Source organism: Taudactylus pleione, unplaced genomic scaffold (assembly GCF_031769625.1).
Source record: "Taudactylus pleione unplaced genomic scaffold, aTauple2 ptg000021l, whole genome shotgun sequence".
In the NCBI taxonomy this organism is placed as follows: Eukaryota; Metazoa; Chordata; class Amphibia; order Anura; family Myobatrachidae; genus Taudactylus; species Taudactylus pleione.
This window is the reverse complement of record NW_028284423.1, coordinates 16,100,001-16,116,182: the sequence shown is the minus strand read 5'-3', so window position 1 is coordinate 16,116,182 and position 16,182 is coordinate 16,100,001. Positions and strand designations below refer to the sequence as shown.

At 31.1% G+C, this 16,182-nt stretch overlaps 9 non-coding genes across 9 annotated transcripts; all 9 read right to left on the bottom strand.

Annotated features, from left to right (window-relative positions):
* Positions 1-1,022: 1,022 nt before the first annotated feature.
* TRNAC-GCA (transfer RNA cysteine (anticodon GCA)) lies at positions 1,023-1,094 on the bottom strand. Its single transcript has one exon. It is a non-coding gene; the product is annotated as a tRNA-Cys (tRNA).
* Positions 1,095-2,785: 1,691 nt separating this feature from the next.
* On the bottom strand, positions 2,786-2,856 carry TRNAC-GCA (transfer RNA cysteine (anticodon GCA)). Its single transcript has one exon. It is a non-coding gene; the product is annotated as a tRNA-Cys (tRNA).
* A 1,326-nt stretch (positions 2,857-4,182) lies between these two features.
* On the bottom strand, positions 4,183-4,254 carry TRNAY-GUA (transfer RNA tyrosine (anticodon GUA)). Its single transcript has one exon. It is a non-coding gene; the product is annotated as a tRNA-Tyr (tRNA).
* Positions 4,255-5,216: 962 nt separating this feature from the next.
* On the bottom strand, positions 5,217-5,288 carry TRNAC-GCA (transfer RNA cysteine (anticodon GCA)). The gene has a single exon. It is a non-coding gene; the product is annotated as a tRNA-Cys (tRNA).
* A 1,690-nt stretch (positions 5,289-6,978) lies between these two features.
* TRNAC-GCA (transfer RNA cysteine (anticodon GCA)) lies at positions 6,979-7,050 on the bottom strand. Its single transcript has one exon. It is a non-coding gene; the product is annotated as a tRNA-Cys (tRNA).
* A 962-nt stretch (positions 7,051-8,012) lies between these two features.
* TRNAC-GCA (transfer RNA cysteine (anticodon GCA)) lies at positions 8,013-8,084 on the bottom strand. Its single transcript has one exon. It is a non-coding gene; the product is annotated as a tRNA-Cys (tRNA).
* Positions 8,085-10,134: 2,050 nt separating this feature from the next.
* TRNAC-GCA (transfer RNA cysteine (anticodon GCA)) lies at positions 10,135-10,206 on the bottom strand. The gene has a single exon. It is a non-coding gene; the product is annotated as a tRNA-Cys (tRNA).
* A 2,053-nt stretch (positions 10,207-12,259) lies between these two features.
* Positions 12,260-12,331, bottom strand: TRNAC-GCA (transfer RNA cysteine (anticodon GCA)). The gene has a single exon. It is a non-coding gene; the product is annotated as a tRNA-Cys (tRNA).
* A 2,053-nt stretch (positions 12,332-14,384) lies between these two features.
* On the bottom strand, positions 14,385-14,456 carry TRNAC-GCA (transfer RNA cysteine (anticodon GCA)). The gene has a single exon. It is a non-coding gene; the product is annotated as a tRNA-Cys (tRNA).
* Positions 14,457-16,182: the final 1,726 nt, after the last annotated feature.

Below are 16,182 nucleotides of genomic sequence, written 5' to 3'. Positions count from 1 at the left end.
AGGCTTCTCCTACTTCTTCGTTTTTAACCATTTGGGAAAGAAAGTACTTTTTTAAGAGAAACTAGGTAGGTCCTTTATATTTGCCTTCTATAAATTATAGATTTCTGTAAAAATCTCTATAAAAAAAATAAAAACTGCCAATCTAACTGTGCAATCAGGAAGTTTATAATGTTAAAGTATCACTATTTCAGTGATGCTTTTCCTTATTTAATTATCAATGAGGGTGAATTTTAAAGTACACATGTTTCATGTTCAGTTATATTATACTATTGTAAATATATTACTATAGAAAGGACAGAAATTAAATCGAGGTTCTGGAACTGTTGGTGGGATTAGGGATTGAACTCAGACTGATATTGCAATAAGGCTTCTCCTACTTCTTCGTTTTTAATCATTTGGGAAAGAAAGTACTTTTTTAAGAGAAACTAGGTAGGTGCTTTATATTTGCCTTCTATAAATTATAGATTTCTGTATAAATCTCTTTCAAAAAAATGAAATCTGCCGGTCTAACTGTGCTATCAGGAAGTTTATAATGTTAAAGTATCACTATTTAAGTGATGCTTTTCCTTATTTAATTATCAATGAGGGTGAGTATTAAAGTACACATGTTTCATGTTCAGTTATATTATACTTTTCTAAATATATTACTATAGAAAGGACAGAAATTAAATTGAGGTTCTGGAACTGTTGGTGGGATTAGGGATTGAACTCAGACTGATATTGCAATAAGGCTTCTCCTACTTCTTCATTTTTAACCATTTCGGAAAGAGAGTACTATTTTAAGAGAAACTAGGTAGGTACTTTATATTTGCCTTCTATAAATTATAGATTTCTGTTAAAATCTCTATCAAAAAAATGAAATCTACCACTCTAACTGTGCTATGAGGAAGTATATAATGTTAAAGATTCACTTTTTTTTTATTTCTTGCTCTTACTTGTGTTAGCTTTTCCTGTACTTGAGTTTCAAACTAGCTGTAAACTGCAAATTGATTCAGTACCTTTACACATTAAAAGCTAGGTAAAGGGGGCACCTGGATTTGAACCAGGGACTTCTCGATCTGCAGTTGAATGCTCTACCACTGAGTTATACCCCCTATTGCGTACAAGATTTTAAAAACATTAACATTGCAGTCAGAAAGTATAGGTGTTTGTACTATATATGTTGTCTTATAGGATAAAAAATTAATATGTATATTTATGGTGATGCTTTGGAGTTATTAATCTGGGCTTGATTGCAGAGTTCACATTGGTGTAAGCTGTGAGCATGCTCAAAAAGGATCTTTGATCATCTAAAGCTCCAATTTCGTCAGTAATAGTGACATCAGGACATATTGTGACTTTAAATTTTGGGAGGCCAAACAGAACTAAGAAAATACAAATTCTTAGCAATAAACCTATATAAATTATTTCAAAAAGTAGCTGACAACAGTATATTATTGCTAATAAAATAGGACATTTTGATTTTTGGGCTTGAGGGCTCAGATGTTCAAAATTAATGTTTGATGCATAAACTCGAATGGCCTAGTTGCAAAATTAGTCTGAGATTAACCCCCAATTACAACAACAGTTCCAGAACACTGCAATACAATTGCCTAATAATTCCTTATTTAATTATCAGAGAGGGTGAGTATTAAAGTACACATGTTTCATGTTCAGTTATATTATACTATTCTAAATATATTACTATAGAAAGGACAGAAATTAAATTGAGGTTTTGGAACTGTTGGTGGGATTAGGGATTGAACTCAGACTGATATTGCAATAAGAGTTCTCCTACTTTTTCAGTTTATCCATTTGGTAAAGAAAGTACTTTTTAAAGAGAAACTAGGTAGGTCCTTTATATTTGCCTTCTATAAATTATAGTTTTCTTTAAAAATCGCTTTCAAATAAATGAAATCTGCCACTCTAACTGTGCTATCAGGAAGAGTATAATGTTAAAGTATCATTATTTAAGTGATGCTTTTCCTAATTTAATTATCAATGAGGGTGAGTTTTAAAGTACACATGTTTCATGTTCAGTTATATTATACTATTCTAAATATATTACTATAGAAAGGACAGAAATTAAATCGAGGTTCTGGAACTGTTGGTGGGATTAGGGATTGAACTCAGACTGATATTGCAATAAGGCTTCTCCTACTTCTTCGTTTTTAACCATTTGGGAAAGAAAGTACTTTTTTAAGAGAAACTAGGTAGGTGCTTTATATTTGCCTTCTATAAATTATAGATTTCTGTATAAATCTCTTTCAAAAAAATGAAATCTGCCGGTCTAACTGTGCTATCAGGAAGTTTATAATGTTAAAATATCACTATTTAAGTGATGCTTTTCCTTATTTAATTATCAATGAGGGTGAGTATTAAAGTACACATGTTTCATGTTCAGTTATATTATACTATTCTAAATATATTACTATAGAAAGGACAGAAATTAAATTGAGGTTCTGGAACAGTTGGTGCGATTAGGGATTGAACTCAAACTGATATTGCAATAAGGCTTCTCCTACTTCTTCATTTTTAACCATTTCGGAAAGAAAGTACTATTTTAAGAGAATCTAGGTAAGTACTTTATATTTGCCTTCTATAAATTATAGATTTCTGTTAAAATCTCTATCAAAAAAATGAAATCTACCACTCTAACTGTGCTATCAGGAAGTATATAATGTTAAAGTTTAACTTTTTTTGTTTTCTTGCTCATACTTGTGTTAGCTTTTCCTGTACTTGAGTTTCAAACTAGCTGTAAACTTCAAATTGATTCAGTACCTTTACACATTAAAAGCTAGGTAAATGGGGCACCTGGATTTGAACCATGGACCTCTCGATCTGCAGTCGAATGCTCTACCACTGAGCTATTCCCCCTATTGCATACAAGATTTTAAAAACATTCACATTGCAGTCAGAAAGTATAGGTGTTTGTACTATATATGTTGTCTTATAGGATAAAAAATTAATATGTATATTTATGGTGATGCTTTGGAGTTATTAATCTGGGCATGATTGCAGAGTTCACATAGGTGTAAGCTGTGAGCATGCTCAAAAAGGAACTTTGATCATCTAAAGCTCCAATTTCATCAGTAATAGTGACATCAGGACATATTGTGACTTTAAATTTTTGGAGGCCAAACAGAACTAAGAAAATACAAATTCTTAGCAATAAACCTATATAAATTATTTCAAAAAGAAGCTGACAACAGTATATTATTGCTAATAAAATAGGACATTTTTATTTTTGGGCTTGTGGGCTCAGGTGTTCAAAAATAATGTTTGATGCATAAACTCGAATGGCCTAGTTGCAAAATTAGTCTGAGATTAACCCCCAATTATAACAACTGTTCCAGAACACTGCAATATAATTGCTTAATAATTCCTTATTTAATTATCAAAGAGGGTGAGTATTAAAGTACACATGTTTCATGTTCAGTTATATTATACTATTCTAAATATATTACTATAGAAAGGACAGAAATTAAATAGAGGTTCTGGAACTGATGGTGGGATTAGGGATTGAACTCAGACTGATATTGCAATAAGGCTTCTCCTTCTTCTTCAGTTTAACCATTTGGGAAAGAAAGTACTTTTTTAAGAGAAACTAGGTAGGTCCTTTATATTTGCCTTCTATAAATTATAGATTTCTGTAAAAATCTCTATAAAAAAAATAAAAACTGCCAATCTAACTGTGCAATCAGGAAGTTTATAATGTTAAAGTATCACTATTTAAGTGATGCTTTTCCTTATTTAATTATCAATGAGGGTGAGTATTAAAGTACACATGTTTCATGTTCAGTTATATTATACTATTCTAAATATATTACTATAGAAAGGACAGAAATTAAATTGAGGTTCTGGAACTGTTGGTGGGATTAGGGATTGAACTCAGACTGATATTGCAATAAGGCTTCTCCTACTTCTTCGTTTTTAACCATTTGGGAAAGAAAGTACTTTTTTAAGAGAAACTAGGTAGGTGCTTTATATTTGCCTTCTATAAATTATAGATTTCTGTTAAAATCTCTATCAAAAAAATGAAATCTACCACTCTAACTGTGCTATCAGGAAGTATATAATGTTAAAGTTTCACTTTTTTTGTTTTCTTGCTCTTACTTGTGTTAGCTTTTCCTGTACTTGAGTTTCAAACTAGCTGTAAACTGCAAATTGATTCAGTACCTTTACACATTAAAAGCTAGGTAAAGGGGGCACCTGGATTTGAACCAGGGACCTCTTGATCTACAGTCGAATGCTCTACCACTGAGCTATACCCCCAATTGCGTACAAGCTTTTAAAAACATTCACATTGCAGTCAGAAAGTATAGGTGTTTGTACTATATATGTTGTCTTATAGGATAAAAAATTAATATGTATATTTATGGTGATGCTTTGGAGTTATTAATCTGGGCTTGATTGCAGAGTTCACATAGGTGTAAGCTGTGAGCATGCTCAAAAAGGAACTTTGATCATCTAAAGCTCCAATTTCATCAGTAATAGTGACATCAGGACATATTGTGACTTTAAATTTTGGGAGGCCAAACAGAACTAAGAAAATACAAATTCTTAGCAATAAACCTATATAAATTATTTCAAAAAGAAGCTGACAACAGTATATTATTTCTAATAAAATAGGACATTTTGATTTTTGGGCTTGTGGGCTCAGGTGTTCAAAAATAATGTTTGATACATAAACTCGAATGGCCTAGTTGCAAAATTAGTCTGAGATTAACCCCCAATTATAACAACAGTTCCAGAACACTGCAATATAATTGCTTAATAATTCCTTATTTAATTATCAAAGAGGGTGAGTATTAAAGTACACATGTTTCATGTTCAGTTATATTATACTATTCTAAATATATTACTATAGAAAGGACAGAAATTAAATTGAGGTTCTGGAACTGTTGGTGGGATTAGGGATTGAACTCAGACTGATATTGCAATAAGGCTTCTCCTACTTCTTCATTTTTAACCATTTCGGAAAGAAAGTACTATTTTAAGAGAATCTAGGTAAGTACTTTATATTTGCCTTCTATAAATTATAGATTTCTGTTAAAATCTCTATCAAAAAAATGAAATCTACCACTCTAACTGTGCTATCAGGAAGTATATAATGTTAAAGTTTCACTTTTTTGTTTTCTTGCTCTTACTTGTGTTAGCTTTTCCTGTACTTGAGTTTCAAACTAGCTGTAAACTGCAAATTGATTCAGTACCTTTACACATTAAAAGCTAGGTAAAGGAGGCACCTGGATTTGAACCATGGACCTCTCGATCTGCAGTCGAATGCTCTACCACTGAGCTATACCCACTATTGCATACAAGATTTTAAAAACATTCACATTGCAGTCAGAAAGTATAGGTGTTTGTACTATATATGTTGTCTTATAGGATAAAAAATTAATATGTATATTTATGGTGATGCTTTGGAGTTATTAATCTGGGCTTGATTGCAGAGTTCACATAGGTGTAAGCTGTGAGCATGCTCAAAAAGGAACTTTGATCATCTAAAGCTCCAATTTCATCAGTAATAGTGACATCAGGACATATTGTGACTTTAAATTTTTGGAGGCCAAACAGAACTAAGAAAATACAAATTCTTAGCAATAAACCTATATAAATTATTTCAAAAAGAAGCTGACAACAGTATATTATTGCTAATAAAATAGGACATTTTTATTTTTGGGCTTGTGGGCTCAGGTGTTCAAAAATAATGTTTGATGCATAAACTCGAATGGCCTAGTTGCAAAATTAGTCTGAGATTAACCCCCAATTATAACAACTGTTCCAGAACACTGCAATATAATTGCTTAATAATTCCTTATTTAATTATCAAAGAGGGTGAGTATTAAAGTACACATGTTTCATGTTCAGTTATATTATACTATTCTAAATATATTACTATAGAAAGGACAGAAATTAAATAGAGGTTCTGGAACTGATGGTGGGATTAGGGATTGAACTCAGACTGATATTGCAATAAGGCTTCTCCTTCTTCTTCAGTTTAACCATTTGGGAAAGAAAGTACTTTTTTAAGAGAAACTAGGTAGGTCCTTTATATTTGCCTTCTATAAATTATAGTTTTCTTTAAAAATCGCTTTCAAATAAATGAAATCTGCCACTCTAACTGTGCTATCAGGAAGAGTATAATGTTAAAGTATCATTATTTAAGTGATGCTTTTCCTAATTTAATTATCAATGAGGGTGAGTTTTAAAGTACACATGTTTCATGTTCAGTTATATTATACTATTCTAAATATATTACTATAGAAAGGACAGAAATCAAATCGAGGTTCTGGAACTGTTGGTGGGATTAGGGATTGAACTCAGACTGATATTGCAATAAGGCTTCTCCTACTTCTTCGTTTTTAACCATTTGGGAAAGAAAGTACTTTTTTAAGAGAAACTAGGTAGTTCCTTTATATTTGCCTTCTATAAATTATAGATTTCTGTATAAATCTCTTTCAAAAAAATGAAATCTGCCGGTCTAACTGTGCTATCAGGAAGTTTATAATGTTAAAGTATCACTATTTAAGTGATGCTTTTCCTTATTTAATTATCAATGAGGGTGAGTATTAAAGTACACATGTTTCATGTTCAGTTATATTATACTATTCTAAATATATTACTATAGAAAGGACAGAAATTAAATTGAGGTTCTGGAACTGTTGGTGGGATTAGGGATTGAACTCAGACTGATATTGCAATAAGGCTTCTCCTACTTCTTCATTTTTAACCATTTCGGAAAGAAAGTACTATTTTAAGAGAATCTAGGTAAGTACTTTATATTTGCCTTCTATAAATTATAGATTTCTGTTAAAATCTCTATCAAAAAAATGAAATCTACCACTCTAACTGTGCTATCAGGAAGTATATAATGTTAAAGTTTCACTTTTTTTGTTTTCTTGCTCTTACTTATGTTAGCTTTTCCTGTACTTGAGTTTCAAACTAGCTGTAAACTGCAAATTGATTCAGTACCTTTACACATTAAAAGCTAGGTAAAGGGGGCACCTGGATTTGAACCAGGGACCTCTCGATCTGCAGTCGAATGCTCTACCACTGAGCTATACCCCCAATTGCGTACAAGCTTTTAAAAACATTCACATTGCAGTCAGAAAGTATAGGTGTTTGTACTATATATGTTGTCTTATAGGATAAAAAATTAATATGTATATTTATGGTGATGCTTTGGAGTTATTAATCTGGGCTTGATTGCAGAGTTCACATAGGTGTAAGCTGTGAGCATGCTCAAAAAGGAACTTTGATCATCTAAAGCTCCAATTTCATCAGTAATAGTGACATCAGGACATATTGTGACTTTAAATTTTGGGAGGCCAAACAGAACTAAGAAAATACAAATTCTTAGCAATAAACCTATATAAATTATTTCAAAAAGAAGCTGACAACAGTATATTATTTCTAATAAAATAGGACATTTTGATTTTTGGGCTTGTGGGCTCAGGTGTTCAAAAATAATGTTTGATACATAAACTCGAATGGCCTAGTTGCAAAATTAGTCTGAGATTAACCCCCAATTATAACAACAGTTCCAGAACACTGCAATATAATTGCTTAATAATTCCTTATTTAATTATCAAAGAGGGTGAGTATTAAAGTACACATGTTTCATGTTCAGTTATATTATACTATTCTAAATATATTACTATAGAAAAGACAAAAATTAAATTGAGGTTCTGGAACTGTTGGTGGGATTAGGGATTGAACTCAGACTGATATTGCAATAAGGCTTCTCCTACTTCTTCATTTTTAACCATTTCGGAAAGAAAGTACTATTTTAAGAGAATCTAGGTAAGTACTTTATATTTGCCTTCTATAAATTATAGATTTCTGTTAAAATCTCTATCAAAAAAATGAAATCTACCACTCTAACTGTGCTATCAGGAAGTATATAATGTTAAAGTTTCACTTTTTTGTTTTCTTGCTCTTACTTGTGTTAGCTTTTCCTGTACTTGAGTTTCAAACTAGCTGTAAACTGCAAATTGATTCAGTACCTTTACACATTAAAAGCTAGGTAAAGGAGGCACCTGGATTTGAACCATGGATCTCTCGATCTGCAGTCGAATGCTCTACCACTGAGCTATACCCACTATTGCATACAAGATTTTAAAAACATTCACATTGCAGTCAGAAAGTATAGGTGTTTGTACTATATATGTTGTCTTATAGGATAAAAAATTAATATGTATATTTATGGTGATGCTTTGGAGTTATTAATCTGGGCTTGATTGCAGAGTTCACATAGGTGTAAGCTGTGAGCATGCTCAAAAAGGAACTTTGATCATCTAAAGCTCCAATTTCATCAGTAATAGTGACATCAGGAGATATTGTGACTTTAAATTTTTGGAGGCCAAACAGAACTAAGAAAATACAAATTCTTAGCAATAAACCTATATAAATTATTTCAAAAAGAAGCTGACAACAGTATATTATTGCTAATAAAATAGGACATTTTTATTTTTGGGCTTGTGGGCTCAGGTGTTCAAAAATAATGTTTGATGCATAAACTCGAATGGCCTAGTTGCAAAATTAGTCTGAGATTAACCCCCAATTATAACAACTGTTCCAGAACACTGCAATATAATTGCTTAATAATTCCTTATTTAATTATCAAAGAGGGTGAGTATTAAAGTACACATGTTTCATGTTCAGTTATATTATACTATTCTAAATATATTACTATAGAAAGGACAGAAATTAAATAGAGGTTCTGGAACTGATGGTGGGATTAGGGATTGAACTCAGACTGATATTGCAATAAGGCTTCTCCTTCTTCAGTTTAACCATTTGGGAAAGAAAGTACTTTTTTAAGAGAAACTAGGTAGGTCCTTTATATTTGCCTTCTATAAATTATAGATTTCTGTAAAAATCTCTATAAAAAAAATAAAAACTGCCAATCTAACTGTGCAATCAGGAAGTTTATAATGTTAAAGTATCACTATTTAAGTGATGCTTTTCCTTATTTAATTATCAATGAGGGTGAGTATTAAAGTACACATGTTTCATGTTCAGTTATATTATACTATTCTAAATATATTACTATAGAAAGGACAGAAATTAAATTGAGGTTCTGGAACTGTTGGTGGGATTAGGGATTGAACTCAGACTGATATTGCAATAAGGCTTCTCCTACTTCTTCGTTTTTAACCATTTGGGAAAGAAAGTACTTTTTTAAGAGAAACTAGGTAGGTCCTTTATATTTGCCTTCTATAAATTATAGATTTCTGTAAAAATCTCTATAAAAAAAATAAAAACTGCCAATCTAACTGTGCAATCAGGAAGTTTATAATGTTAAAGTATCACTATTTAAGTGATGCTTTTCCTTATTTAATTATCAATGAGGGTGAGTTTTAAAGTACACATGTTTCATGTTCAGTTATATTATACTATTGTAAATATATTACTATAGAAAGGACAGAAATTAAATCGAGGTTCTGGAACTGTTGGTGGGATTAGGGATTGAACTCAGACTAATATTGCAATAAGGCTTCTCCTACTTCTTCGTTTTTAATCATTTGGGAAAGAAAGTACTTTTTTAAGAGAAACTAGGTAGGTGCTTTATATTTGCCTTCTATAAATTATAGATTTCTGTATAAATCTCTTTCAAAAAAATGAAATCTGCCGGTCTAACTGTGCTATCAGGAAGTTTATAATGTTAAAGTATCACTATTTAAGTGATGCTTTTCCTTATTTAATTATCAATGAGGGTGAGTATTAAAGTACACATGTTTCATGTTCAGTTATATTATACTATTCTAAATATATTACTATAGAAAGGACAGAAATTAAATTGAGGTTCTGGAACTGTTGGTGGGATTAGGGATTGAACTCAGACTGATATTGCAATAAGGCTTCTCCTACTTCTTCATTTTTAACCATTTCGGAAAGAAAGTACTATTTTAAGAGAATCTAGGTAAGTACTTTATATTTGCCTTCTATAAATTATAGATTTCTGTTAAAATCTCTATCAAAAAAATGAAATCTACCACTCTAACTGTGCTATCAGGAAGTATATAATGTTAAAGTTTCACTTTTTTGTTTTCTTGCTCTTACTTGTGTTAGCTTTTCCTGTACTTGAGTTTCAAACTAGCTGTAAACTGCAAATTGATTCAGTACCTTTACACATTAAAAGCTAGGTAAAGGGGGCACCTGGATTTGAACCATGGACCTCTCGATCTGCAGTCGAATGCTCTACCACTGAGCTATACCCACTATTGCATACAAGATTTTAAAAACATTCACATTGCAGTCAGAAAGTATAGGTGTTTGTACTATATATGTTGTCTTATAGGATAAAAAATTAATATGTATATTTATGGTGATGCTTTGGAGTTATTAATCTGGGCTTGATTGCAGAGTTCACATAGGTGTAAGCTGTGAGCATGCTCAAAAAGGAACTTTGATCATCTAAAGCTCCAATTTCATCAGTAATAGTGACATCAGGACATATTGTGACTTTAAATTTTTGGAGGCCAAACAGAACTAAGAAAATACAAATTCTTAGCAATAAACCTATATAAATTATTTAAAAAAGAAGCTGACAACAGTATATTATTGCTAATAAAATAGGACATTTTTATTTTTGGGCTTGTGGGCTCAGGTGTTCAAAAATAATGTTTGATGCATAAACTCGAATGGCCTAGTTGCAAAATTAGTCTGAGATTAACCCCCAATTATAACAACTGTTCCAGAACACTGCAATATAATTGCTTAATAATTCCTTATTTAATTATCAAAGAGGGTGAGTATTAAAGTACACATGTTTCATGTTCAGTTATATTATACTATTCTAAATATATTACTATAGAAAGGACAGAAATAAAATAGAGGTTCTGGAACTGATGGTGGGATTAGGGATTGAACTCAGACTGATATTGCAATAAGGCTTCTCCTTCTTCTTCAGTTTAACCATTTGGGAAAGAAAGTACTTTTTTAAGAGAAACTAGGTAGGTCCTTTATATTTGCCTTCTATAAATTATAGATTTCTGTAAAAATCTCTATAAAAAAAATAAAAACTGCCAATCTAACTGTGCAATCAGGAAGTTTATAATGTTAAAGTATCACTATTTAAGTGATGCTTTTCCTTATTTAATTATCAATGAGGGTGAGTATTAAAGTACACATGTTTCATGTTCAGTTATATTATACTATTCTAAATATATTACTATAGAAAGGACAGAAATTAAATTGAGGTTCTGGAACTGTTGGTGGGATTAGGGATTGAACTCAGACTGATATTGCAATAAGGCTTCTCCTACTTCTTCTTTTTTAACCATTTGGGAAAGAAAGTACTTTTTTAAGAGAAACTAGGTAGGTCCTTTATATTTGCCTTCTATAAATTATAGATTTCTGTAAAAATCTCTATAAAAAAAATAAAAACTGCCAATCTAACTGTGCAATCAGGAAGTTTATAATGTTAAAGTATCACTATTTCAGTGATGCTTTTCCTTATTTAATTATCAATGAGGGTGAGTTTTAAAGTACACATGTTTCATGTTCAGTTATATTATACTATTCTAAATATATTACTATAGAAAGGACAGAAATTAAATCGAGGTTCTGGAACTGTTGGTGGGATTAGGGATTGAACTCAGACTGATATTTCAATAAGGCTTCTCCTACTTCTTCGTTTTTAATCATTTGGGAAAGAAAGTACTTTTTTAAGAGAAACTAGGTAGGTGCTTTATATTTGCCTTCTATAAATTATAGATTTCTGTATAAATCTCTTTCAAAAAAATGAAATCTGCCGGTCTAACTGTGCTATCAGGAAGTTTATAATGTTAAAGTATCACTATTTAAGTGATGCTTTTCCTTATTTAATTATCAATGAGGGTGAGTATTAAAGTACACATGTTTCATGTTCAGTTATATTATACTATTCTAAATATATTACTATAGAAAGGACAGAAATTAAATTGAGGTTCTGGAACTGTTGGTGGGATTAGGGATTGAACTCAGACTGATATTGCAATAAGGCTTCTCCTACTTCTTCATTTTTAACCATTTCGGAAAGAAAGTACTATTTTAAGAGAATCTAGGTAAGTACTTTATATTTGCCTTCTATAAATTATAGATTTCTGTTAAAATCTCTATCAAAAAAATGAAATCTACCACTCTAACTGTGCTATCAGGAAGTATATAATGTTAAAGTTTCACTTTTTTGTTTTCTTGCTCTTACTTGTGTTAGCTTTTCCTGTACTTGAGTTTCAAACTAGCTGTAAACTGCAAATTGATTCAGTACCTTTACACATTAAAAGCTAGGTAAAGGAGGCACCTGGATTTGAACCATGGACCTCTCGATCTGCAGTCGAATGCTCTACCACTGAGCTATACCCACTATTGCATACAAGATTTTAAAAACATTCACATTGCAGTCAGAAAGTATAGGTGTTTGTACTATATATGTTGTCTTATAGGATAAAAAATTAATATGTATATTTATGGTGATGCTTTGGAGTTATTAATCTGGGCTTGATTGCAGAGTTCACATAGGTGTAAGCTGTGAGCATGCTCAAAAAGGAACTTTGATCATCTAAAGCTCCAATTTCATCAGTAATAGTGACATCAGGACATATTGTGACTTTAAATTTTTGGAGGCCAAACAGAACTAAGAAAATACAAATTCTTAGCAATAAACCTATATAAATTATTTCAAAAAGAAGCTGACAACAGTATATTATTGCTAATAAAATAGGACATTTTTATTTTTGGGCTTGTGGGCTCAGGTGTTCAAAAATAATGTTTGATGCATAAACTCGAATGGCCTAGTTGCAAAATTAGTCTGAGATTAACCCCCAATTATAACAACTGTTCCAGAACACTGCAATATAATTGCTTAATAATTCCTTATTTAATTATCAAAGAGGGTGAGTATTAAAGTACACATGTTTCATGTTCAGTTATATTATACTATTCTAAATATATTACTATAGAAAGGACAGAAATTAAATAGAGGTTCTGGAACTGATGGTGGGATTAGGGATTGAACTCAGACTGATATTGCAATAAGGCTTCTCCTTCTTCTTCAGTTTAACCATTTGGGAAAGAAAGTACTTTTTTAAGAGAAACTAGGTAGGTCCTTTATATTTGCCTTCTATAAATTATAGATTTCTGTAAAAATCTCTATAAAAAAAATAAAAACTGCCAATCTAACTGTGCAATCAGGAAGTTTATAATGTTAAAGTATCACTATTTAAGTGATGCTTTTCCTTATTTAATTATCAATGAGGGTGAGTATTAAAGTACACATGTTTCATGTTCAGTTATATTATACTATTCTAAATATATTACTATAGAAAGGACAGAAATTAAATTGAGGTTCTGGAACTGTTGGTGGGATTAGGGATTGAACTCAGACTGATATTGCAATAAGGCTTCTCCTACTTCTTCGTTTTTAACCATTTGGGAAAGAAAGTACTTTTTTAAGAGAAACTAGGTAGGTCCTTTATATTTGCCTTCTATAAATTATAGATTTCTGTAAAAATCTCTATAAAAAAAATAAAAACTGCCAATCTAACTGTGCAATCAGGAAGTTTATAATGTTAAAGTATCACTATTTCAGTGATGCTTTTCCTTATTTAATTATCAATGAGGGTGAGTTTTAAAGTACACATGTTTCATGTTCAGTTATATTATACTATTGTAAATATATTACTATAGAAAGGACAGAAATTAAATCGAGGTTCTGGAACTGTTGGTGGGATTAGGGATTGAACTCAGACTGATATTTCAATAAGGCTTCTCCTACTTCTTCGTTTTTAATCATTTGGGAAAGAAAGTACTTTTTTAAGAGAAACTAGGTAGGTGCTTCATATTTGCCTTCTATAAATTATAGATTTCTGTATAAATCTCTTTCAAAAAAATGAAATCTGCCGGTCTAACTGTGCTATCAGGAAGTTTATAATGTTAAAGTATCACTATTTAAGTGATGCTTTTCCTTATTTAATTATCAATGAGGGTGAGTATTGAAGTACACATGTTTCATGTTCAGTTATATTATACTATTCTAAATATATTACTATAGAAAGGACAGAAATTAAATTGAGGTTCTGGAACTGTTGGTGGGATTAGGGATTGAACTCAGACTGATATTGCAATAAGGCTTCTCCTACTTCTTCATTTTTAACCATTTCGGAAAGAAAGTACTATTTTAAGAGAATCTAGGTAAGTACTTTATATTTGCCTTCTATAAATTATAGATTTCTGTTAAAATCTCTATCAAAAAAATGAAATCTACCACTCTAACTGTGCTATCAGGAAGTATATAATGTTAAAGTTTCACTTTTTTGTTTTCTTGCTCTTACTTGTGTTAGCTTTTCCTGTACTTGAGTTTCAAACTAGCTGTAAACTGCAAATTGATTCAGTACCTTTACACATTAAAAGCTAGGTAAAGGGGGCACCTGGATTTGAACCATGGACCTATCGATCTGCAGTCGAATGCTCTACCACTGAGCTATACCCACTATTTCATACAAGATTTTAAAAACATTCACATTGCAGTCAGAAAGTATAGGTGTTTGTACTATATATGTTGTCTTATAGGATAAAAAATTAATATGTATATTTATGGTGATGCTTTGGAGTTATTAATCTGGGCTTGATTGCAGAGTTCACATAGGTGTAAACTGTGAGCATGCTCAAAAAGGAACTTTGATCATCTAAAGCTCCAATTTCGTCAGTAATAGTGACATCAGGACATATTGTGACTTTAAATTTTGGGAGTCCAAACAGAACTAAGAAAATACAAATTCTTAGCAATAAACTTATATAAATTATTTCAAAAAGTAGCTGACAACAGTATATTATTGCTAATAAAATAGGACATTTTGATTTTTGGGCTTGAGGGCTCAGATGTTCAAAATTAATGTTTAATGCATAAACTCGAATGGCCTAGTTGCAAAATTAGTCTGAGATTAACCCCCAATTACAACAACAGTTCCAGAACACTGCAATACAATTGCCTAATAATTCCTTATTTAATTATCAGAGAGGGTGAGTATTAAAGTACACATGTTTCATGTTCAGTTATATTATACTATTCTAAATATATTACTATAGAAAGGACAGAAATTAAATTGAGGTTCTGGAACTGTTGGTGGGATTAGGGATTGAACTCAGACTGATATTGCAAAAAGAGTTCTCCTACTTTTTCAGTTTAACCATTTGGGAAAGAAAGTACTTTTTAAAGAGAAACTAGGTAGGTCCTTTATATTTGCCTTCTATAAATTATAGTTTTCTTTAAAAATCGCTTTCAAATAAATGAAATCTGCCACTCTAACTGTGCTATCAGGAAGAGTATAATGTTAAAGTATCATTATTTAAGTGATGCTTTTCCTAATTTAATTATCAATGAGGGTGAGTTTTAAAGTACACATGTTTCATGTTCAGTTATATTATACTATTCTAAATATATTACTATAGAAAGGACAGAAATCAAATCGAGGTTCTGGAACTGTTGGTGGGATTAGGGATTGAACTCAGACTGATATTGCAATAAGGCTTCTCCTACTTCTTCGTTTTTAACCATTTGGGAAAGAAAGTACTTTTTTAAGAGAAACTAGGTAGTTCCTTTATATTTGCCTTCTATAAATTATAGATTTCTGTATAAATCTCTTTCAAAAAAATGAAATCTGCCGGTCTAACTGTGCTATCAGGAAGTTTATAATGTTAAAGTATCACTATTTAAGTGATGCTTTTCCTTATTTAATTATCAATGAGGGTGAGTATTAAAGTACACATGTTTCATGTTCAGTTATATTATACTATTCTAAATATATTACTATAGAAAGGACAGAAATTAAATTGAGGTTCTGGAACTGTTGGTGGGATTAGGGATTGAACTCAGACTGATATTTCAATAAGGCTTCTCCTACTTCTTCGTTTTTAATCATTTGGGAAAGAAAGTACTTTTTTAAGAGAAACTAGGTAGGTGCTTTATATTTGCCTTCTATAAATTATAGATTTCTGTATAAATCTCTTTCAAAAAAATGAAATCTGCCGGTCTAACTGTGCTATCAGGAAGTTTATAATGTTAAAGTATCACTATTTAAGTGATGCTTTTCCTTATTTAATTATCAATGAGGGTGAGTATTAAAGTACACATGTTTCATGTTCAGTTATATTATACTATTCTAAATATATTACTATAGAAAGGACAGAAATTAAATTGAGGTTCTGGAACTGTTGGTG